Source organism: Mastigoproctus giganteus, chromosome 6 (genome assembly GCF_048544385.1).
Source record: "Mastigoproctus giganteus isolate SK-2022 chromosome 6, ASM4854438v1, whole genome shotgun sequence".
NCBI lineage: Eukaryota > Metazoa > Arthropoda > Arachnida > Uropygi > Thelyphonidae > Mastigoproctus > Mastigoproctus giganteus.
In genome coordinates, this window is record NC_143580.1 from 92,597,408 (window position 1) to 92,623,196 (window position 25,789).

Genomic DNA, 25,789 nt, shown 5'->3' on the forward strand with positions numbered 1-25,789 from the left:
GTTGGTATGGAAATTGACATCGGACCCCAGAAATCCTTCGTTAGAGACCACAAAATATTTTATATCATTGGCGTAGGAAATAAAATTCTTATTCCGCACCAGAAAAGGCTCAAGGGCGGCAGCGAACAGCAAAGCTGATAAATCACCTCCCTGAGGGTTGCCCCAAGTGAGGGTGTATTCTGCACGGAATTCTTTGTGTTGTACAGTTAGGTGCCTTGGCTTCAAAATGGTCTTGATGATCTGCAATAGTTTGCCCTCAATGCGGAAATAAACTTTCAATATATTTTAAAGCGCATTACCGAAAGTTTCCTTTATGTCAAGGAATATGATGTCAATCTGGGGTTTTTCATTTAATGCGTGCTGCATTCTGAAGAGAGTCTCCAACAGATTAGTAGTAGTGGATCGCCTCGGTACTACGGTATGGAGGTGCGGTGGCCTGTTCGCAAAACTCTGTTGGGTTAAAGCAGGAAGGATGGCTTTTTCAAAAAGTTTTACAAGAAAACTGATAGATATAGGTCGAAAGCCTGAAGAGGCCTTAGGGCTCTTCTTTTTTGGCACCGGCCGCACAAAGTAGTGATTCCATCTCCGGGGGAGGACTCCATCTTTCAGAATGTTTTGGAAAATATGCAACAGCACATCAACAATATAGGCAGTGCATATTTTTAAAATAAAGATAAGAAACTCGTCGGTGCCGATCGTAGGTTTGTTAGGCAAGGAATTAATGGCATTGATGAGATCTTCTCTAGAAATAGTGACCGTGGATAAAGCATTCTCACAAACGCCTCTTCTCGCTAAAATATGTTGTGCCATATCCTCCAGCTGATATCCTTGGATATTTTTTGCTTTACCTTCAACTGGCAGCCTTTCAAAGCACATTTTATGGTTCTTCGTAGGCAGTTGATAGTGCAATTTCTGTACCCCTCCTCGATAGAGTGACATTCGACAATTTTTGTCGAATTTCTCATCGCATGAACTTGAAGAGGTAGCATTGTAATCTCGAACGATCGCTGTTTCATTCAATATGAATGTAAACATAGTTAAAGTTTTTGAGCTGGCAGCTGTTTCGGCACCTAAGGAGAGCAGAGCGAAAGAGGAACACTCATTGAATCAAATTTTACAAATCTCTGGAAAACGAATTACTAAATAGAATGTTTCGGACATTAATTGTTTATAACAATTTCCTTATGTTTCTGTGTGTAATGTGTCAATGTGCACAGTTTCTATATAAATGTTTAATAATAGTAATAAATTTTCAGTTTATATTTCCAGATGATTACATAAAGTCAAAAGCATTCACAAGATATAGAAAATATAAAGGACAACACCGTATTTAGTAATTACGTGGGCTTTCTCTTTGTTTGCAACAGCATATCATTTGCAGTTTTATTCCATAATTTTCTAAACTTCCCGGTTATGGTTACTTTTCATTTTTCTATCTCACAAGGCTAAAAGCTAGAGTAATCAAAATTTTTGTATCCATTGTTCGTGCGATCAAAATCAAAACAGTTTGATCGATTAGCGATGATAGGTGATCCGCTGATTACAATTCGCTTCCACTGTGACTAGTGAAAGGTGTGATAAGGATCTTCGGGTGAAGTCTGGAAACTTCGCTAGTAATCTCTTCTACTGTGACCAGCCTTACTCCTCACAATATATCGCCATCTGAGATTCTTCTGCAGAAGGTCTGCATTTGATTTCCGTCGACAACTGAGGGAATTTCTTAAGTCGTCTTCAACTGGGGTTGTAATTAGCCGATCTCAAGCCAAAGGAATAGGAATTTTTCCTAGGGTTTTTCAGCTCGCACAATATGCAGACCAGCCCTTAAACGCACACTTCTATAGTCAACTACACAAAAGGAAATGATCTTGGTCGCATTGAAATAATAATTTGAATTTATCCTTCCACACCTTTTTGGGAAAAAGGCCCGGGTTTGAATCCCATCTTAATGATGAGAGGAAATTTTATATACAGTATATTATGACTAAGTAAATCGCCATCCCTAAGTGTCCTCGTTTTTTTTTTTTTGTTTTTTTTTGTTTGTTTTTATTCAGAAAACGGCGAGAGTTCCAAAAAATGGCACGCAATTGTAAGGCATTATATCTAGTTAGTTGCCTTGTAGTCTTATTTACCTTGATGATAATTCAAAACAAATCCAAACTCATGAGAATTCTGTTTTAACTATTTTCTTAGCTAGCTACTGTTATTAAAAGGAAGATAAAGTCCCTCGATTACTTAGTGTACTGTATAGTCTTTCTTTGTTAAACAATGTATGAAAAAAGTTTCTTAATTCAATTTTTTTAGATGTATTGCCTCCATCACGTTTTAGAAATAGTAGTAGCTAGTAAGTAAATACATTACTTAGATTCCTTTGGGTTAAGATTGTGCAACTGTGTAATTGGAAATTGTACCTGAGGAAATAGTTAAATTGAATATTTTATGAAAACGCTAAGTTATAAAAACATTAAGCAGACGCGCTATTAAAATTTTGAATACACAAAATGGAACATAAATAGAAAATTTAACAAAAGTAGAAGTTGATTTTGAAGGAAAAATAGTAATAGTAAAATTTATTTGATTGGCAAAGCAACTAAGGTAGTCCCGGACACTCTAAATTTATTAATTTGAAATCTTTCTCTTTGGCAATGCAGTAATCGCATTGATAGTAAAGATCATCTTGTTCAGCACCTTTTCAAACGCTCAGCTTCGGCAAGTGCGGAAGCTGAGCGCTTGAAAAGATTCGATTCAAGTTTCGACAACCTCATTTTTCTACAAATGATGCACTTCTGTCTCATTTGAAATAACTTCACGTGTAATGAAACAAAGTTCTTTTGCTTCATAAGATGTAGAGTTTTTTTCAAGATCCACGTTTCTTTCTTTTTTCCCCCCCCTTTTTTTCAATATCAGCACTGTTTCCTTTAAGATAGAATTAGATATATTGCGTTATTGCTTCTCCACGACGACTCCTTTGTAAGGACTGGGAGTCAAGCTTTCGCTTTTTTAGCTTTCATTTTTCTAGCTATGCTCCTTCTGTCGTACTTATCGTCATGCAGTGGTGATCTGTTCTTTCGTGTTTCTTTATGCTTTAGCTTTTCATTATTTTCTTTAGAGTTCGTGCTGTAGTCTGCCTATATAAAATTTCTAGACCAAGTTAAACTTAAAACTTAAACATTATGTAATGCGATTTTCTTGGATTCTTCACTCAAGGAACCCTGTTGGTTGACCTTCTTGAATTTAGTCATTCTTGGTCTTTTACCTGCAACGTTATATAAAATACCTTTATTTAATAATGCATTCAAAGTTTTCCTTTTTGTCCGGAGATACCCCACTTTGAACTGTCTAGCGCTAGCCATTCTAACACAAATATTTGAATAACAAGGATTATTGGTGCCTCCACCAAAACACTGAGTAAATTTGGGGGAAAAAATTCATTCTGCATTTTATGATAGACTAAGTTGTATTTATATTATGCAAAAGGTAGTTAAAAATTCGAGGTAAATTCACGATGATCTAGAATTTCATTTTCAATTACTATCATATATATACACTGATGTTCAAAGAAAGTGCATCACCCCTTAAAATTGTCATTGTCATCCGAATAACGTAAGTATATGGCAATATTTCTTACACATTGCATCAAATAAGATTGACCCGCGTAGGTGATGACGTAGTATTGCATCAGCTGTTACTTTCAGCTATACAGGGTGTTTCAAAAAAAATGATGGTCAATAAATTAAAGGTGAAAAGTGCATAGTGTTTTGTGGAAGGCGCCACCTGTGGTTTTTCACATCTGCGCCATGGTACTTTGTTAAGAATTACAGAATCTCTGTAAAAGCCAGAAAAAGTGTGGTGTCTGGTTTGTGACAGAGTAGTGCTATGTTTTGTTGTTCTGTTTCTGGCTGCTTGGCCGCAGGCCCCTAAGGGAACCCCATGTTGCCCGGCACCACCACTGGGAGGTGAGCAAGGCTGCCCATTATACTCTGGCTGGCCTCCGCCAGGGTTGCCTGAGCTTCCTGACGGAGACTAAGTTAAAAATAAATAAATAAAAATATAATAAAATAATTAAAAAATAATATATATATATATATTTTTTTTTTCTGTCCTTACTTTTTCCCATTATATATGGGGTCAGCATTTTTATTGTTTTGGCATGCAATTTTTACGGCCGGATGCCCTTCCTGACGCCAACCCTCACTCTTTATCCGGGCTGGGGATATGCGGTGGTCATTCCCCGACCTTCCGCATGCTCCGTATTTGGTGGTCACGGGCTCGAACCCCGGTCTAATCAAGAATCGTGTGCTACGCACTACTGCTCCTGCACACCTGGCTACGGAACGAGTTACGTGCGGTTGACGCCACGAAGAAAGACTGCTATTGCTGCTTTACGTGAGGAAGAATGTTCTTCCCGTCATATTGCTTATAGAGTGTCTTGTAATCAGTCGACAATGAGTAGATTTCTTTCCAAACTCAAGGATACTGGTTCTGCTGATAGGAAAAAGGAACCGGACGCAATCGAGTCTCTACGCCAAAACAGGACCGGGTTTTGAAGCGCTTATGTCTTAAAAACCGTAAAGCTTCTTTGTCTGAATGGGAAGAACATACAGGACTATTGTAGGAAGTGCAGTAACAGTCAGAAGACGCCTCTTCAAAAATGGACTTGTAGCCCGTCGTCCTAAGACGAAGCCACTCCTCACACAATAAATGAAAAAGGCCCGATTAATTTGGTGTAAGGAGCATGTCAAATGAACCATCGAGCAGTGGAAGTTAGTTATTGTCTCGAATGAGAAGAAATTCAACCTGCATGGCTCTGATGGGAGACAAACGATTCGCCGTAGATGTGGCGAAGAATACCATGCAGACTGTATTGTGTCCACAGTGAAATTCCCTACCAGCCAAATGATAGGGGGGTGCATTTCGTATCACCTGCAGTTTATTAATGGTTCGGTAAATGCCAATGGATACCTGGCTATATTGGAAGGCAAATTGCTGCCAATCATTAGAGAACATTTCAACCTGCCAAGTAACTGCATCTTTCAAGAAGACTCTGCTCCTTGTCATCGGGCAAAAGGTGTAAGTAGGCCCTTCTTTTGTAGTTGCTTTAGCTTCATTTCTGCTTTAGAGGTTCGACAGTAACGTGTTTACATTTGTTACAGGTGGAAAAATGGTTGGAAGAACGGTCAGTTACAATTCTTAGCTGGCCAGGAAACAGTCCGGACCTAAATCTTATAGAGAACTGTTGGCATCGTGTGGAATCTTCAGTTGCCAGAAAGAAACCAAAGACTCTTCTTGAACTTCAGGAAGCCATAATTCGTGTTTGGAACCACGAACTATCAGCTGATTATCTTCAGAAATTGATCTTGTTAATGGCGCGACGGTGTGCTTCTGTTATCAGAGCCTGAGGTGGGTCAACTAAATATTAATTTGCACCTGGTGAACTTTTCATTTTGTTTTCCATTTAACAAGATAAGGTGGAGATGGGCTAAGGCCTAGGAGCCACCCTTGATACAGGTAAAACACACACAAAAAAAAAAAAAATTTTACAAGATAACCTGCAGCAAATTGAGGGCTTCTGATAATATTTCAGCCATAATTGTCGTGTTTACCAAAACTGTTGTATAACTGTTTAAATATGTTGTATAAATATTACTTAGGTTTGCCTTAACTATTAATAAATATCTTTTGTTTATATTTCTATTTGTGATGCAAGTCATTAATCTAACATACCATCTCGAAAAATGGTCAGAAATGTGAAATTTCTAGGTGATGCACTTTCTTTGAACACCAGTGTGTGTATATATATATATATATATATTATCATCGTTATAACCGCTTCCACTAGGAAAAAAAAACAAGTCTAGGTTACTCCTGCAAAGGACAGCTAAGGAATGCAATGGGATTTTTAAAAACATTTCAATTTTTTTTAAAAATTATTTATGCATTTATTAAAATTTTTGGAAAGAAGTTGTCTTATTTGTGTTGAAAATAATATGACCTTAATACTTTGTGTAAGCATAAAAATATATAAGAACTGACTTTAACAAATAACACTTCCTCCCGAAATCAAATTCTATTAACATTTAGGGATAACACTCAAGGGGGGGACAGGAAATATGTGGTGCTGAGCACACATGCGAACTGTTGACTTTTCCGGATGTGGGAAAGCAGCCTGCGGGTTACAGCGATTACTGTGCCATCAATAATCTGGCAGAGACTGCAAAGAAATAGCCGTGATTGACGTGCGCTAAGTCTTATGTGGCTTCCTTGTTTTATTATTTTTTAATTCTTTGTGAACCATATAAGATTTTAATGCAGCAATGGCTGTGTATTGAAAGTAATTAGAAAAGCCTGAGTTGCTATTCATAAAATCTTCAGTAAATATAGACGATGAATTTAATACCATTTCTGTACTTTTTAAATAGGTGTAAAGAGAAATGCTGCACTGACCTAATTATCCATTCATTACTTAAATGTGGCATTTCAATGATGGATGACTAAAGCAGAAAATTAAATAAAAATAAAACGTACAGATGAACATATTAGAACCATGGGATCGTATTGGCCTATGGTTCTAATGTGTTCTTCTGAACGTTTCAACACCTGAACGTTTATACCCGAATGACAACCTACTATACATTCTTCCCGAAATCTTCCAACCAGTTTTCTATAGTAGCCAGCTAGAAGTGTGCCATTCATCCCTTAATAGAACAGTAATCGCGCCTGCTTGTCTGTCAGTTTGGTTTCATTTCATATTGAAACCACATAGAAACAGCGCTCGCTTTAATCATAAGTAGTTCCGTAGCCGAGTGGGCAGGAGCGGGAGTGCAGTAGCACACGCTCTTTGAGTAGACCGGGGTTCAAGCCCCTGCCTGCTGAATACGGTCGATCTGCCAACCCGCACTGGACCAGCGTGGCAGATTATGGTCCATTTCCCTCAGCATGAATTGTTGAGGAGGCTTCCACCCTGCAGTGGGTTGATAATGGCTGCACTTTACTTTACTTTTTAGTTAAACAATTTCACAAAGAATAAACAAGCAATTATTTTTGTACAAGGAAGTATAGCTGAAAATCAGGTAAAATGTCTTAGTCAGCTGCACCCATTGTACATGTTCACGGATTATTTGTAAGAATGAAAACGTAAAGGTGAAAACGCACTTGTGAAACATATGTCAGCAGACTTTCCTTATTTTATCCCATTCGATACATTCATCAATACTCCACGCAATTGACTTTTTTCCATGTACGAGGAAAGATAAACACAGAGCCGTGATGATTCAGTGGAAATTTCAAATGTTTTACTCTTAGACATCCCTAATGTTTCTGATTATGTATTTGGGGAACAGAAATCCTGGAGACACATATATGCTGAGCAGGAGGAGCGAGCAGCAGAGGAGCTAAAAGTGATTAAAGACGGAAAATACATAGGTGTAATGATTCGACCTGACATGAAAATTTCTATCCAGCATAAACAGGTGACTAGGAAGGCACACGTTATCCTTTTCATGGTTTATAAGACCTTTGCTAGGAGAGAGAAGAACGCCATTATCCCTCTATACAAAATGATAGTTAGATTTCATTTATTGTATTCAGGTCTGAAGTCCGCACTTAAAAGAAGACAAACGTTCTGGAGAGGGTTCCAAGAAAGGTGACCGCAGTAGTGACGAGCGCACGACGCGCACACGAAGAACGGCTTGGAAGGTGTGGATTGCAAAGTCTGACAGATATCTAATGGGATATCTGATTGAGTTGTATAAAGTGCTGAAAAGATTGAGTAAAGTGACCGAGGAAGGTATGTTCTCTATCGTAGTTAAGACAAGAACCAGGGGAAGAAATATAAAATCTTAGGGAATAATAGAAGACTGGATTTCATTAAAACCACCTATGGAAAGCATGTTGTTAAAGACTGGAATATGGTGCTTATGCGTCATTAAGCGTCTTAACCTTATGCGTCATTATGCGTCTTAACCTTATGCGTCACTCCAGTGTCTCCTGACACTGGAGTGACGCATAAGGTTAAGGTTTGAACAGGTAAAACTAGCCAAGGTACTATACAAGCTCGAATAATATCTTATAAATGTGTTCGGATGTTCCTTGGAATCTGTTTTGAACATCTGGGAATTTTTATGGAAATTAATATCTCACTTTATATTCTGAAAAATCTATTACTCATTGAATTAGTACTTATATTTCGTAGAGTAAATTGTCAGTGTTATCCTGTTTTGAACCTGTATATAAAATAACTTTTTGTTGTTCCCTTTTATTTTCTCTCAATTATTCCAAATGTAACGTACTAACCGTGTGGTATTATACTCAGGGCAGTTGAAAATGAAAAAAAAAAGCCTTGGGAGTAATTGTGTAGTCTGATATGAAGTTTTCCGAACTGAACAGATATACTGCCAAGACAGCTCATGGGATTTTGTTAATGATATACATAAATTTTGCTTCCAGGGATAAGGAAGTGATTATTATTGCATCAGGCATCCACTTAACAATTCACTGCCTGCAATAAACATATTAATATTATACCATTGTGTGAATGTGGCAATGGTCAGACCACATCTTGAGTACTGCATACAGGTCTGAAGACCTCATTTTAGGAAGGAATTTAAATGTCTGGAAAGAGTACAGAGAAGGTCAACGAGATTGACAATGGATATAAAGGGATGCTCTTACCAAGAAAAGCTTCAGTCCTGCAAATTGCTGTTTCTAGAGACCACGCACTTGCGAGGGGATGTGATGTGAATGGATTGAGCAAACTCAATGCTAATGAGAGTTTTTCTCTTGCTCAGACCACACACACAGAGGGGGCACAAATTCAAATTGAGGAAGGAAGGTTGCAGAATAGATGCGCGGAAGTTTGTCTTTAAGGAATGGGTGGTCGATTGTTGGAACAAACTTCCATCTGTTGTGGAAGTTGATAGTTTAAATAAATTCAGGGAACGACTAGATAAACTATAGGAGAAAATGAGTAGGTGAAATGGGAGGTGCGTTTTTTTTTTGGCTGATGCTGTAAAGTATTGTTTCTTACAATGCTAATTCTAATCCTATTTAAATTAAGTACACGCATATATATATATATATATAGGCAAACCTGTTTTTCTATAATGAAATCGTCTTGTGTTTCCTCTTTTCCAGCCTTACTGCACCTTTCTGACCACTACGCCCTCGCAGTATGCACAGTGATTTTAATCGCTGTTTTTTTTTTTTTTTTTTTTTTCATTGTGTAGTAGAGGCATAGTTCGAAGAGTTATTCCTGTCGAGACGACTCGGCACTAACTTTTATAGGTTTTTTCACACGAGATCTAGTTATGTGACTCAACTGGCATAATTTTTTTCTCTCTCTTTCTGAAAGTCTGGTTTCTCATTTAGTAAAATGTCGAAATCCACCACGGAATATACAGGATGTCTCAAAAATATTGGTACAAACGTTTAGGGGAGGTAGGTAACATCTAAAAGAATGTGAATCGCATAGGAACTCATAACCGGAAACGTCACGGGAAAGTAGTAGCAGAAGCAAAAGAAGCAGAAATGACATAAGACAGTAATTAGTGGCAAACATTTATTTGACATAATATTAACAATGAAGTACGAGATGGATGCATTTCATGATGTTACAACAGATGCTCGAAGGTTCCACAACGAGACGCGATGCATGCGTGACACCGACGCAGCATGGATTGGCGGACACGGTCGAACACACCTGGAGTTTCTTTGACAGTAGCAGCAGCGCAGACACGTCTCGCCACGAGATCCATTTCCGTCTCGACAGGCGATTGATTTGAGGGTCCCCCCCACAGAAAGAAATCAAGGCTCGATAAATCAGGTGAGCGTGGGGTCAGGCAACGGATCCACCACGGCCATTCCATCGACGCCCAAAACGCGTGTTCAAATGGTCACGAACACACCTTCCATAATGGGCAGGCGCCCCTTCACGTTGAAATAAAATGTTGCGTCTCACATTTGCTGGAACATCGTCAAGTAACCCTGGTAGAACTTGTTCAAGAAAGATCCGATATTTAGCGGAGTTCATGCGGGATGGTAACAGGTATGGGCCGACTAAGCAGTCACCGACCATACCTGCCCACCCATTTATTGCGAAGCGATGTTGTGCCGCATGGGGGCACACACCGTGTGGGCCCCTCTGCCAATCCATACACTAGGTGCATGTCTGCCAGCTCACAGTTCGTATATCGATGCATGCTCTTCGTGCGGCGACTACTGCTTCAATGAGTAAACCAGAAAGTTTCCCTCTCGCGAACTGATGAACAGCGCCGTGTACCGACTCACGGTGACGTTTCCGCTTATGGGTTCCGATGCGATTCACATTCCTTTAGATGTTACCTACCTTCCTTAAACGTTTGTACCAATATTTTTGAGACACCCTGTATACAATTTACAAGCATTATATATTCTAACTCCAGGAGTTAAAGTATTTTAATTCATTGTGTCTTTAGCTGACTCGTCAAAATTTCAAAATAACTCAACCCAACTCAGTCGACCGCTTTACTTGCTTAGGAACTTATCCGGAACAGTCACTCCAACTCTTCAACGGGCATTAAAATCGGTATTTTTAAAACAACTGGAATTACTGAATAGAATTTCGGTCAAATTTTTGCTGTTAGAAACAGTTAATAGAAAAATATCAATGAATTACTCTGCAATCAAAGAGGCACTCAAGCACAGAGAAGATTCAAGTAGATAGCTCTAAGTTTGTATTTCTTATGCAGTACGTCAGATTTTTCCTTGCTGACGTTCTGATAATGTGGTAAATCTTATTTAATTAATAATCTTTTCATTTGGTTTATCTTATATTAAGTTGAAGAGATGTTTTAGACTCAGTAAGAGAAAACAACAAATTTGATATCATATGTTTTCATGTTTATCTTATATAATTTACTAGACGTGAGTCTAATAAATTACTACTATATCATTAATATTTATTCACACAGAACGTGGATCTTTTAGCATACTGAAATATGGAGATTTTGTTTCTTATTATCTTAAAGTAAATTAAAACAAAACAGCCGAAGTCTTAGTTTATTTGCTTTCATTGAGAAACTTACAGTTCGGTTAGTAACACTTTGTTCTCAGTAAAATTCCTCACAATGAAGTACTTTCTAATTTATATAGTTTAGGCATAATTTCTGATAATTTTTCAGTTTATTCTAATGCTATGTCATGCAGAAGTTTCAATGCGAGTAAACTGTGGTAATATCCATTATTTCTGTCCAGTCACAATGAAACTCTCTAACCTTTTAACCTAAATGCCTATTGCAATTTTACATGAGTGGCAAAGTACAGAAAATCTCATACACTTCCTTTAAATTCTGGAAGGGACGCTGGGCTTTGTGTAAAACATTCTTTACGATCAATATATGCAGAACAGAAATGGGTGCGAGGTATCGGAGAGGAATAGTGAACATGCTGGAAAGAACTTATCCTTCACTGATCCTTGAAGAATTGCCAATAACTCTGAGGTGGCGCTTAGTAGTTTAGCTTTTTTTTCTTCTTCAAATGGTTGTGCTGCCCAACTTTTCCACGAGAACGATGCAAATTGTAGCCACCCAATACCAAAGAAATTGCCTCTGATAGTCTACCGTCTTTACATAGCAAAGTGCATACAGCAACAAGAGGAAATTTAAGGAGAGTGTTCAGATTTCTAAACAGAAGTTTTGTTTTTTTTTCTTTTTGTTCTTTTTGGCAAATAGCAGTCGCCAATTGTGTTAAAGAATTGCTTTCTTAGTTTGTATGAATTGTAAAATTGCTAATTGTAGAGTATACATAACTTATGAAAGAACTAGGGTAAATGCATCAAGAAATATAAGCTGGAAATCTTCAGAAATATTAGCTGAAAATGTTCAGAAATATAAGCTGAAAATCTTCAGAAATATAGCTGAACAATCTTCAGAAATATAGCTGAAAATTTAACTAATTTTCTGCTAGTTTTAACAAACATTCATTTCATATATTATATCCTTTTCATCAATGTCAAACATTGAGAACTGTTAATGACTGACAAGTACTAAAGTTTCATATTTTAGTTAGAGAAGTATCTGTTGTCCATTCTCGTATTTTTCTTAAATTAAAATTTTATAAAAGTTTTAATCAAAATTAGTTTGAAATTCTGTTACTTTTTAAAATTATTTCAGTATGAAGAACTAGTGTGAATGGTAGCAGAATGCAGCCGTTGAAATACTCTATATTGCTCATAGCAAATTCATCCGGACTTCCAAAAGAACGGATCAGTTTTGGATAACCATTAACAAGGTGAGCTGCAGTTGAACTCGGACATGCTTCAAGTTGGATATCTCAATACTTTATTCTTGAAACAAATTTTTCTTGCACTCTGAAAATAAGCAGAAGTAAGATTTCCCTCGAGAAAGTGTTACTCAGCTTTGTGTGTCATAAGAAATAAATGAGTGCCCCAACTAATTAGTCATAGAAATACATTTATCATAACCTCTGCGCGTATATTACTGAGGGTCACTTAAAGCAAACTTTATTAAATATGCCACGCTATTTTTCATCATCCTCAAGATAAATTAATATTAAATGTGTTTCAGGTTTTCAGATTATTCATCCCAAGTCTGAAATATAAATTTAAAATTTGTCAGAATAAGAATTCCTATAAAGGGTAATCATTTTGAGTCTTAGGTTTACCCTTCAAATGTTTTAAATGAACAGTACACTTTGTGAAATATGTTTGTGGCAGTTAGCTATGATCAATGATTTCCAACTACATATGGAAACGTCACATACGAATTGTGTTAAACTATAAATTAATGGATGACGCCTTTATCCATTTTACAGAAGACATTTCGAGATTGTTCGTAGAAACTCATGCAATTAGGAAAGCTCTCAGTCTACTACCACAATAAATATTGCCTAACCAGTCATCTAAATTTAAAATAATAATGTGTCAAATCCAAATAATTGCTATTCATTCCAGACTGTTTTCATATAAATAAAATTTATTTTAGAGTTTAAATTGTTTATAATTTTATTTTATTTATTTTTGTTTTAGGTTAATATCGAACGAAACAAAACAAGCTCACATACCGCTGCTTTTTAAAATCACAATGTGAATTAACAGAATAACACAATACGAACAATACGTATTCCAGCAATTCCTTGGCTCCAGATCAAATTCTAAGATCTCAATTAGATAGAATATATAAATAGCTGTTCATTTAAACACAAATTATTTAAGAAAAACTTAAACGCTTGTACCTATTATTAAATGTAGCCAGTTAACAGAGAAAGCACGTTCTAGTAGAAGTCATTGACAGACATTTATTTTGTATCTTTTTCTGTACAGCAGGATGCTTCTATAAATCTCTGAACGAAATTCAACCCAAAAGTTTCCGGACTCCCCCTGCCATTGTAATACGGATGTTGGAATGGAGACCCTAGATGGCAAGTGTATATCTTTATAGGAGGTCTTGTGCCAACTCTGCTCTTATATCTAGCTATCATAAGTATCATTTTACACGTCCCTGAATAAGATCGTGTTCAGATTATCCTTGACGATTTCTGCGATTTACTAGGATGGTGGATTTGATGTGCAAATTATCTCAAATCCGTCATTCATTTGGACCCTCTTCTGATAATTCGAGTTTGCATAAAATGCTGTTATAAATTTCGAAAAAAATACAAGAAATGATAAAGATTGCGTTTCAAGAGTACGCGGTGTGCATCCTGCACACCGCGTACTCTTCAAACGCAATCAAATGCAACCTTTCCAGTGGTTTAAGAAATAAAAAAGAAAAAAAATTATGGCCTCTGTCGAAAACTCATAACGATCAGAACGTCTTTCTACAGCCAGATGCAATGACAACGTTATATGGCTTAGAAAACTAATTAACAGAATAGTTATCTCTCCGTCCATGATTTTGCCGGAATAATGAGACGGTCTCATAGAACCTTCCAGTGCATTCTGATAGAAAAGCTGAACATACGACGGGATCGCTGCAAAATTTGTGACATTTACTAGAGCAACATATTCATTTCTCCCAATCTGGTCCTTGAGGTTGTCACAGACATTCTCCCAGATATGCCAGACAAGCTGTACTTGCTACCTGGGAGTCTAAAACGCCAATGGAACTGATATTTGGGTGACACTCAAGTCAAGTGGAACCAATTTCAGCGAAGTCCGAACAGTCTGTAACAACCAAATCCTCTGCTTGCACCTTCACGATGGTGGGACTGTTTGTAATCCTGGGTATAACCTCCATGCACAAGTACATGGTGGATGACCACCCAGGTGTGAACCAACGTAAGCAGGGGTCAAGGTGTGGCACCCACACCACATGGAGGAATGCCGCCCCTCTATGTTACCAGGCAGTACTAGGTGGTAGATAACTCTCATCAACTGGTGCAATACCACTACTTTGCTTATTGGAGGCTTGAAGTAGTGGAACCCATGTTTGTCTCTAGAGCTAAGTTCCGGTCAACCCTTCCCTATCTGTTCCATCATGCAGTATGATTGATGACCTTTGCGGTTATGATGAACATCGTGGCGAGATCCAATCTTCCTTACATTTCGAGGGTACAGCTCTAAAACGGTGTTCGCAGGCCGGCCGCTAGTAAGTACACCGGACCGAACCTATTGGTAACTCTCTAGGAGGCTTCCGGATCAGCTAGTGTATAATCTTGCTACCTCTACTCTGCCAGATACTGACTGGAGGGAGTCCGAGTAGTGTGTATGCGGGGAGCATTGTCGAGGCCACGTTATGTCAAGGATCTGGGTATATTCTTACCATGTGTACGCCATACCCAAAAATTTCATTACTTCATACAGCATGTTCCACTCACTTTTTCTTACTATTGAATACACCATGAATTGTCAAACTAATAGAGCAAGCTTAACTACGAAAAGATCTAAACCTCCCAAGCACTTCTTAATCCATTTCACAAATATAGGTGGTCTCAATTGTAATCTCAACGATGTCCATTTGCACTTGCAGTCTGCCAAACCCCATGTACTTTTTCGGAGAGAAATGGGTTATCGGTTGATTCAACTACTGCTCATCTCAGAATCCCAAATTATTCGCTGTATGATTCGTTTCGCCTCAAAGGCGGCATTAGTGCATACGTACGTTCTGATATTCCCTGTCAGAGACTTGGCAATTTGGAATCTCCTCTCTTTGATCTTCTCTGGCTTAAAATCTCTCTACGTCATTGTGTCAAATTCATCTGTTGTGCCTACCGTTCTCCCAACTCCACTAATCACTTGGAGCTCTTTGACTTCCTCTCTTTGCAACTTGACTTTCTCCAGTCCAACTTTCCTAACAGTGAGGTAATTTTGCTTGGTGATTTTAATGTTCACAACTCCAGCTGGCTTCCGCTTTCTAGTCACACCGACCCAGCTGGTCGAGATGCAGAGGCTTTTGCAATTACTAATGACCTTGCACAGATTGTTCATTTACCAACAAGAATACCGGACAATCCTAATCATACTGTCAACACGCTTGATTTTTTTTCTCACAAACAACCCTTCTAAGTACACGGTCGAAGTGGAAGTTCCTTTAGGCATTTCAGATCATAACTTGGTGATTGTCTCTTGCCTATTCCCAACCTCGTGTTGTTTGGCATTACAAGAATGCACAATGGGATGACCTGCGAGATTTTTTTCTTCTTTTCCTTGGTCGGATTACTGTTTCAAAACTTCTGATACCAACGTTTGCTCAGATCGTGTCAGTGAAATTATTCTTGAGGAATGGAATCCTTTATCCCACACTCTACTTTAAAATCTCTTCCTTTATCTAAACCTTGGTTTTCCAATAAATGTGCTAAGGCTGTTCAAGGGAAGAATGTTGCATATCGTAATTGGCTTGTTTATAAATCTTCAATTTCATTTTCTGCCTACACCAGAGCTAGCAACAACTGTAAAGCAGTTATTAATCAGTCAAAACTAGATTTTGAACAGGCTAAGAGTAGAAAACTTGCTTCTTGCCCTAATGGTAGCCGAGCATTCTGGTCTCTTGCCAAAGCTATTGGCCGCAACTTTTGCCCATCTCTGCTCCCACCTCTGTCCAAACCAGATGGTTCTGTTGTTACTTCAGCCAAGGTAAAGCTGACCTGCTAGCATCCCATTTTTCTTCCAACTCATGTAATAATGATCTTGGTAAAACACCTCCCTCCATCCCGAACACGCTCCATTCAATGCCTCCTGTGGTTTTCCGTCAAAAGGATGTCAGAAGGATTTTGACGAAGCTTAATGCTAAGAAAGCTCCAGGTCCCGATGGTATTTCTCCACTTGTTCTCAAAACCTATGCTCCTGAACTTACTCCTATTCTTTGCCGCGTTTTTTCACTTTCTTATTCCAAAGGTGTTTTTCCTTCTGCTTGGAAATTTGCTCATATCCAGCCAGTTCCTAAAAAGGGTGACAAATCCCTCCCATCTAATTATCGTCCCATTGCAATTACTTCTACTCTTTCTAAAGTCATGAAGAAATCAATTAACCGCTAACTCTTAACCTTCCTAGAAACTTCCGTCTGATCAACGATCGCCAGTATGGATTCCGTCAGTGTCGATCCACTGGTGATATTCTGGCTTATGTTACCCATTTGTGGACTAATTCAATGGAAAGGTTCGGTGAAACACAAGTAGTTGCTCTTGACATCTCAAAGGCTTTCGATCGTGTTTGGCATAAAGGTCTTCTAAACAAGCTTCCATCTTATGGTTTGCCAACTGTTTTTAGTAATTGGTTATCCAGTTTTCTCACTGATCGCTCACTGAGGGTGATGGTACTCTGTCTTCTAACTTCTCCACTAATGCCGATGCCCCCCAAGGTTCAGTTTTTTCCCCACTCTTTTCCTCTTATATATTAATGACCTTCTTCCATTGACTTGAAATCCTAGCCATAGTTTTACCGATGATAGCACATTGCATTCCACTTTCCATTTTGAGAAACCTTGGCCTGTTCAATCAGCTTCAACTTCTCGGAAATCTGTTACCAATTCCTTAAATGCCGATCTTCAGGTAATTCTCCAGTGGGGCAAAGACAACTTAGTTGATTTCAACCCTTCTTCTTGTCTTATATCTCGCAAAAAGGATTCTTCTGCTCCTATGCTTATCTTTAGTGACACTCCGATTTCTAGGCAAAATGATATATCTCTTTTGGGGATTACCCTGACTTCTAATCTCTCTTGGCACAAGCACATTACAAATATTGCTTCCTCTGCATCTAAAAACTTGGTTTTCTCTTTCGCTCTCTGTGTTACTTTTCTTCCAAACAGCTGCTCACTCTGTACAAATTGCAAAACCGCCCTACCATGGAATATTGTTCCCACATCTGGGGTGGTGTCCCCAAAACCTCTCTCAGGCTGCTTGATTCCATTCAGAAGAGGGCAGTTAGGTTAATTAATGATTCTTCTCTAACAGAGTCTCTCCACTCACTGTCTCATAGACGCACTGTTTCTGCTGTATGCCTCTTCTACAGATATTTCCATGGGAACTGTTCTTCTGAATTGGCTTCTATAATTCCCGCTATCTCTTTCAAAACAGTCCGATCACGTGCCGCCAATATCCATTTACTGTCCAACTTCAAACTCACAGAACCAACTTTTCATCTTCCTCGTTTATTCATTTAACTGCCGTTTTCTGGAAGAACCTTCCTTCGTAAGTATTTCCCAAAAATTATAGTCTACATAAGTTCAAGTCCAATGTCAACAAATATCTTCTTTCGTCTTCTCAACCTCCAGCCCAAGCACGGTACTAAGTACTATAGGTTCTAATACCTGTCGTGTTTTTTGGTTTACATAAAAAAAAAAAAAAAAAATCTCCCATGATGTTAAAATCAAATTGCGATTAATTTTTATTTCGGAAACTAAAATTTAAATAGTGGGCATTTATTAACATTTATTAATGATATTTAGAGGCCCTGCAAGGGATAAGAAAACTAGTATTCCAGAAGTATTTAAAGCAATGGCAGAACCCCAATACAAAGTGTATTACTAGCTATGGAACTTCTTCGAAAAGAAAACTATGAAATAGCTATAAGCGAAACATTTGTTATATTATACTTAGAAAATTTTTGAATAGCACTTCTTACCAGTCAGTATGTTTTTTTTTTCTTGGAAATAATAAATGGATTCAAGCAATGAATTTTATGCAAACACCTCACTCCTTAAGAAATACAACTATTATATCACTGTTTTGTTTTCACAACTGTTGCAGTGATAAGAATCATTACTTTTCCACTTCTTGTGGGAAACGCCTGCATCTGATTAGCTGATTGAAAGATCACGAGATACAGACGCTACGTTATGTGATAGTTGTTTTCGACTAGACGTATCCCTTCATGACTGATCTGCATCCATCTGAAAATGAGTTGTTGCAACAGGATAATGCACTATGTTGCATGGGGATGAGTTGTACAGAACTGGTTTTAGAAACATGAATGTATTCAGCCTATTGCGATTACCTGAAGGATGAGATGGAACGAACTTTCGGAATAGACATCCACAACCATCCAATTTGCAAAACAAAAAAAAAAGGAAAGCAGTTATGCAGCATTCTTGCGGAACGTTTTGGACACATCATAGAGTCCATTCCACGATGAAGCCAGGCTGTTCTGAGAACTAAAGGGGATTTTGTGGCTGTTAGGGACCTAATAAAGGCCAGTCAGTGTAGAGTATGTGCAGTTTACACACATAGACCTTTAACTACTATCTCACTGCATGATAATACATTTCAGAATGTTACCATACTGTTTTCCCATCCGCTGCACCATTTCCGAACCACCTAAGTGCCCCTGTGGCAGCATGCTTTTGTGACCTCTGAAAAACAAATTATAGGAATATAGATTAGCAAGAGAACTAGAGATCATCAGTACTTCACCAATTATGCTTGGAAAATACTACTTAGACAAATTTTATTATTATTATTAATATCAATTTATTTCCGAAGAAATGTCCCTTTACAGCTATGCAGCTAGAGGACATGAGTTACATACAGAGATATAACATAAAATACAGACAAATGCATTGCATACAGAGCCAGATAAAATATACGGCCTTAAACAGCCACTGGTGAAGATACAAAAACATAAAGTTACAACAAATAAAAGTGCATACGGATACATCGAAGCTTGGATAGTGCGGCATCACAGAGAGTCCACCTAGAGCATGACTTAATACGCTTCCAAGGAAGCGTATTAAGATTGGTGATCAGAACAGATTTTGAGATTGTAGGTATTAGCCCGGCAACACTATTTAGCCATTTCAAGATCCAGAATTCCAGGGAGGGGAACCTGGCTTGGTATGATGAAGGTGCTGAGGACCATATAGTCGAGGCATATAAAGGAATTGGGAAAATGCAACGAAGAATGTATTTGATGATAAGGTCTGGGTTATGGAAGTTGGAGATCTCTTATTTTACTGCCCATAAAGCCGACTATGTTTTCGTTCGATTGGCATTAAAGTGAGGCAAAAAGGTGAGGTCTTTGTCCCAGGTGACAGCCAAATCCTTATGTTGGGCGACTTTTTTAACTGGAGAGTTCGCTATAATGTTCACGTCGTTGGTATTTTTCTTCTTGATGATAGAGAGTTGCGAAGTTTTCTCTTTATTAATGGAGAGCCCAATTACTGACACGAATAGATCGTTTTTACTAAAACAGAACGGCTGTTATTTTATATATGGGCAGAAGATGACAAATTTTTGAATTATTGACAGCGGCACAATATATTTTCCAGTTTGCTTGTCATAAGAAAAACCCATTCATGATTTATATAAATATAACATTAAACAGAAGTAATGATGAATTTATTGGCATTCACCTCGAAGATAAGCCTCGATTTTTTCCCGTCTTAGCTGGTCTGTAGACGATTTAGCCACACGTCACACCTGAATGGTGCGGTATCGGAAACAGCTGCGCATGGCCTCAACCACGATTTTGATAATCTTTTAAATCTAAGAATATGACGCTATATAACAATTTGACGGGTCAACACGTTTCTCAGAACTACGTTCGCTGGTTTTGAGAAACGTCTCAAAATCCAATAAATTTTTAGGAAGAGTTCTTTAATAAAAACAAAATAGCAAGTTAATTAATGTACGTGCTGCGTTACAATTCAGGTGCGTTAGCAAATATTAATATTATATGATTTATATTAAAAAAAATCAAAAAGCAACGACTTTTATGCGCGAATTGAGCATTTTGTTTCTGCGCATGTGATATATTGGGGCGCCTCCGTAGCCAGGTGGGCAGGAGCATCAGTGCTTAACACACGCTTTTTGATTAGACCGGGGTTCGAGTCCGTGATCACAAAATACGGAGGATGCGCAAGGTCAGGGAATGACCATCGCATATCCCCGGAGCAATATGGCCTTAGTTGCTAATGCTCCTAAAAACCAAATAACAACAATAACAATGTAATATATTACCCAATAATTCCTTCATTTGGCACATGACAAAAAAAAAACCAAAGCAAAACATAATATCCTTCTTCGGCTACAATAAACGTTATATATGAAAAGAAATAGTAATTAACGGATTTTTTTTTTTTATGAAATTTGGAAATGTCGGAAAAATCGTTCGGAAAGAGCCAAAAAAATATATTATAAAACCATCCACTAGGAGTAGGATTATTACTTGTGAAAAGCAGGACCCGATAAAATAATTAAGGCATCTGATCTATAAATAGATTTACAAAACTCAGAAATGTAAATATCCCTGTTGAGTTATATAGCCATGAATTTAAAGTAATAGAACAATTCTAATTGTGACATGTAAAATTGGGAATCTTCTATAAATTATCTTCTGTTGAGTTAACCTATCCTTTAACAAATAAAATGTTAAGAAGCGGTCTGTGATAGAAGAAAACGTGTTGAGTAAAGGTCGTTAAGGTGGAGAGCTATAGGTTGATGTTTTTTTGTTGGAAACATCAACAATTAATAGCTTCCCAATTGTACAGAACTAGCTTTAAAATTGCTGAAGAGCTGTATTATTCAAAATATCTAAGTATCAGTGAGGGTGAATTAGATTTTATCAACTTTCCCCAACCTGTGGGCTGGTTAAGGCGATAAAATCTAATCCTCCGTACTTTTCCTACCTCTATACCGAAAGCAGTGGAATCTGACTATAAAAATATCTGATATGCATATTTAATTTCGATAAAGTAGTACAAATTTAATTATTTCCCAAGTAAGGTGGTTAGGGATGGAATAGCTTTGAAACTACCTGCGTTCTTCTACCATCGCCATTACAATTTTCAGGAATGAATGGTGCTTAATCAGGATATGGTAACCTAATTACTCCGTTTTGAAATTTGAAGTGGGCCATATTAGATAGTTGATGTTAGCTAGATTTTTGGATGGGCGATATTAATTATGGCGAGCATAATTAATATCTTTCTGATTCCTAGCATAAGGCGCTCTTGTTAGGCCAAAAATCGAGGATGTTTGATTCATTTCGTGAATATCCAGCTAATGATTAAAAACGTGTGTTGGCTGTTGGAAGATAGCCCGGAAAGGATTTTTTTAGGAAAGTTAGTAATATAATCGCTCATTTTGTCAAGGTTAGTTTTGTTTTTCTTTATATAAGAGATAAGACAGCATGCCTTATATTTAATTTAGCTTAAATTAACTCGAACCACTTACTTTATTCACTGTTGCGCAGTAAATCTTTCTACACAGAGTATAACTAGCATATTACTTTCACAAACTCGATAGTTTAGCCATTCAAATAATAATAAGAATTTTCTAAATTGTTTTAAGTTTATCACCACTGTTTGAGTGACGGGATGAATTTCGTTTTTATTTTTTTTACACAGTGGACGGGTTACTCGATCTCAGTCGAGGGTTGCATGGTTTTACCTTCTGAAAACCTAGGTTTTTTTTTTTTTTTTTTATTAAATAAACAGGAAAATGGACTGAAGAATACGCGCAAATATATGCACACTACACTGCTGATAGTAGCCTTGGCTGCCAGGCGGCTTAGCTTACACACATCAACGACGATAACAACAGCAATGGGGAGGCCTTGTGCAAAAGATAATGCTCCTCCGTTATTCGAGTATACTAAAATTGGAAGAAAGATTTGTTCTGAAATTGCTATTGCCGATTAGGCAGAATGGTTTCGATAAGAAAATCTCAGAATTCTTAATATGGAAAAATGTCTATTCAAGTTACCAAGAACAGGTCTAGAGGTTAAAATCTTAGGTCTGCGAATTTCTAATCCTCTTTCCTCTGCGGGGAATATTGATTTAAATTTTCCGATTTTAACACTTGCTGTGATCGCATCACGGAAATCATTCTATAGGAATGAAATCCATTATTCATCATTCACTTTAAACTTTAATCCTTTAACTCAATTCGCGTGCATCAAAATTCCCAACTTCCTTTCTGCCTAAAATGGATCTGGCAGCGGTTGTGCATAAGTTATTAATAAATCCTAAATTTATGGAAATTAATAAGCGCCGCCAAGCGCTACTTGAATAGCAAACACACTTTATTCTGACCAACAGGTACAGACGTTTCTAAACTCATTACTCAGAATTTTCTTTCTTCTTATATTTCTTACTTGAACATTTCCTAATGCAAAAGAAGAACGTCAGTAACAACTGATTGTTTACACTTTCTTGCATCCGCTCACCTCAAAGTTACTCGCTTTATCTGCCTATTAACAAACATACAGAAAGTTGTTCTTGTTATTTGGGAGCCATGAAATCAGCTTTTGCAAAAAAGCGCTTCTAAGCAAGTACTCGTCCAATGCGCACGCCATTGTGCAGTCGTATAGCCAATTTTTTTTCTCTGGTCATTTCCTGCAATAATGTAGATCACTATTTAGCTTGAATCTTTTCGACTTATGCTAGAATACAGTACTGTGTTAATGCAAGGTGTCTTGGAATGTTCGCCCAGTCTAGCTGTACAGTTTATACTAGTTTCAATAGAAATAGTAAGGAGTCCTTATGCAGAAATAGTTATGTAGAACTCTTTACTATTTCTACAGTTGAGCCTCGCGGGTAGCATCGTGATTTCTATCGCTGCCCTTCCATACTGCGTGAAAAAGGCTGAGGTTTAAATTGACTGGTCTCTGTTGGACTGACTGGTTTCTATAATTTTGAACATTTTCCTTCGCAATATTTTTTTATAGCGGAGTGGCCTATTGCAAATTTAAAATTCAGTTCATCTGCACCAAAAGATTTATTAAACATAAGATAATTTGAGGTGAAAATGCAACACTTTAGGAATATTTTTATTGCTCACTTCCCATTGGAAGTAAAAAAGTTGCCTTTTTTACCGTAGTAAAATAATTAATTTCCTTTTGTTTATTAATAAAAAAGGAATGTTTTATCTAGCATATAACTAGTTTATTCTCCATGTGTATGGGAAAGTTGTAAGAGGTAAGATTCCTGTTAATTATACTAATTATATATGTTGAATAATGTATGCATAATTTATTATGCATTTTGCGTTTAATTAAAAACAATATATATTACGTAGAATCGTCCTGTACTTGGGGCAGAAAAATAGAGAACAACAAAACGTGTAAAATGAGAAATAAAGTTGCAGTTTAGGTATGTGGGGCGTAATTTGAATACTTAGGGGTGCAAGTTGTGGAGAAAACTCAATCATAATATCGAGAACAGATTTCGCCTTTTTTTTTTTCTTTAGCAAAGAGCATAAACCTGCATATTATCGGTCACATTTTGAATAACAGCACTCATATATGGCACAATAATTAATAGATTGTGCCACAATAATTAATTTAGACGATGTTCTAGTTATTACTGATAGTAGTACTATCCAAGACATTTTACATTCGTTTAATAATATTCATCTAGACTCAAATTTACATTTGAAAGGAGGATACCGATACAAACTCATTAAATTTTCTTAATTTCACGCTTACTGGGGATTCGAATAAAATCCAATTTAACATATATCGTAAACCTACAAACACCGTAATGCTTCTACATTATAACAGCCATCACCCGTTCTCCTACAAGAGATCTATTTATCTTTAATCATTTTCTGAATGCCTATAAATATTCAACGATGGAATCTGCATTGGGCTCAGAAATTCAAATATTAACCAGCAGATTCTTAAATAGTTTACTGTAGCAAGGGTTATCCCCCTTGCTACAGTAAACCGAATTAAGGTACAAGCTACGGATAGGATACAAAATACTACATCAACCAACAATCGTAATATTAAAAAATATACTTTATTTCTGTCCCATATGTTGAACAGTGGCACAAACAGCTTAATAGATTCTTTAAAGATACTGAATTTAAAACTGTGGTCAGGCCAATACGGAAACTACACACTACACTGAAAAATCGCTAAGTCCTTTCCTTGTTCGCAACACAAATAAATGACCTGGTATACAACATTTCTTGCGGTGACTGCGACTGATCGTACCAAGGTTCTACGTGGTTCCGCTGAATTTTCGTGTTAATCAACACGCGGCTTCTTGTTCAGCAGCGTCAGAATTAGCCTTTCATGCCGTTAATGAAAAACATACTTTGTTATTTAACAAAATAATACGAGACTATTAATTGCAGAAACTGTCGAAATTAAATTACGTGAGAGTTCTGTTAATTTTCGCCAGCTATTTCTAATCTCCGATTCTTGGGCTTTTACGCGCATGCGCGAAGACAAATAATCCCTATTTAAGGTTCATGCTCACCCCTATTCGGTAATTTTCGTTCCTGTGATCACGACATACGGTCGAAAAGCGTTGTCAGCTTCAGGAAGAAAAATCGTTTTGAAATTTCTGCTTTAAATTTCTTTTAATTAATTAATTAATTAATTTTAATTGCGTTAGATCGATTTTTAATTATATGATTTTGATTTTTAATTGTGTTCTATTGATTTTTAATTATTTTTAATTGTGTTCTATTGATTTTTAATTATTTTTAATTGTGTTCTATTGATTTTTAATTATTTTTTACCGTAATGTAAGATTTTCAATTTTTTTTTCGTTTTAATTGTTGGAGAGAGTATCATACGGAAGTGTTCTACGTATTATAGGAAAACTTCTCTTATTATTTTACAAATATTGAGCATTACAGCTCTGCTTCATACCACCAAATTTAGCAAAGAGCATAAATCGGCATATTATCGGTCACATTTTGGATCATCCTTCATGTAATAACAGCACTCATATGTGGCATTATACTCGAATCACTACTTCTACCAGAATTATATCGAATTGCACCATCGTCTAAACTTGTATCGCTTTTATTACAACTGCGATTTATTTTTGGGCATTTTCTCCTCTGCGGCCATTTACTTTTCAAGAAGTTTATATGCGCGTTGATATTATGTTTCAAAAATAAATGAAACCAAGCCCATTTTGCTAGCTTGATATTGATACTGACACGATTCCGTTTTGTTTTTTTTTTTTTTTGTTTTTTTTTCAGTTCACTTATAATCGCAATGCTCTACACTTAACTAGAAAGCCAAATATCTCAACTTGTTAGAGATACTGAACTGATTTTACTTCATTTAAAATTTCTAACCGGCCAGGTAGACCTGATACTTTTACTAAAATTCTTCTGTTTTCTTTTCTGTTTTAGGTCCTAAATCCATTTCTTGCGCAAAATACTTGCATTGAAACCGTTAATTAGCAAAGAGCTCTTATATAATTACTAACACTTAAAAATTATATCTACTGCAAAATTTGCAGTATCTGCTGAAATTACTTTTAATACAGGATCAAATTAGCGGTAAACTATAAAAATAGCAAAGATTTTACACGTCTTCTTTATCATTTGGTCATGTACTACCTCCATGTTAATGTTTTTGGAATTACTCACCTTGTGGTGTCTTCTTCTCACATAC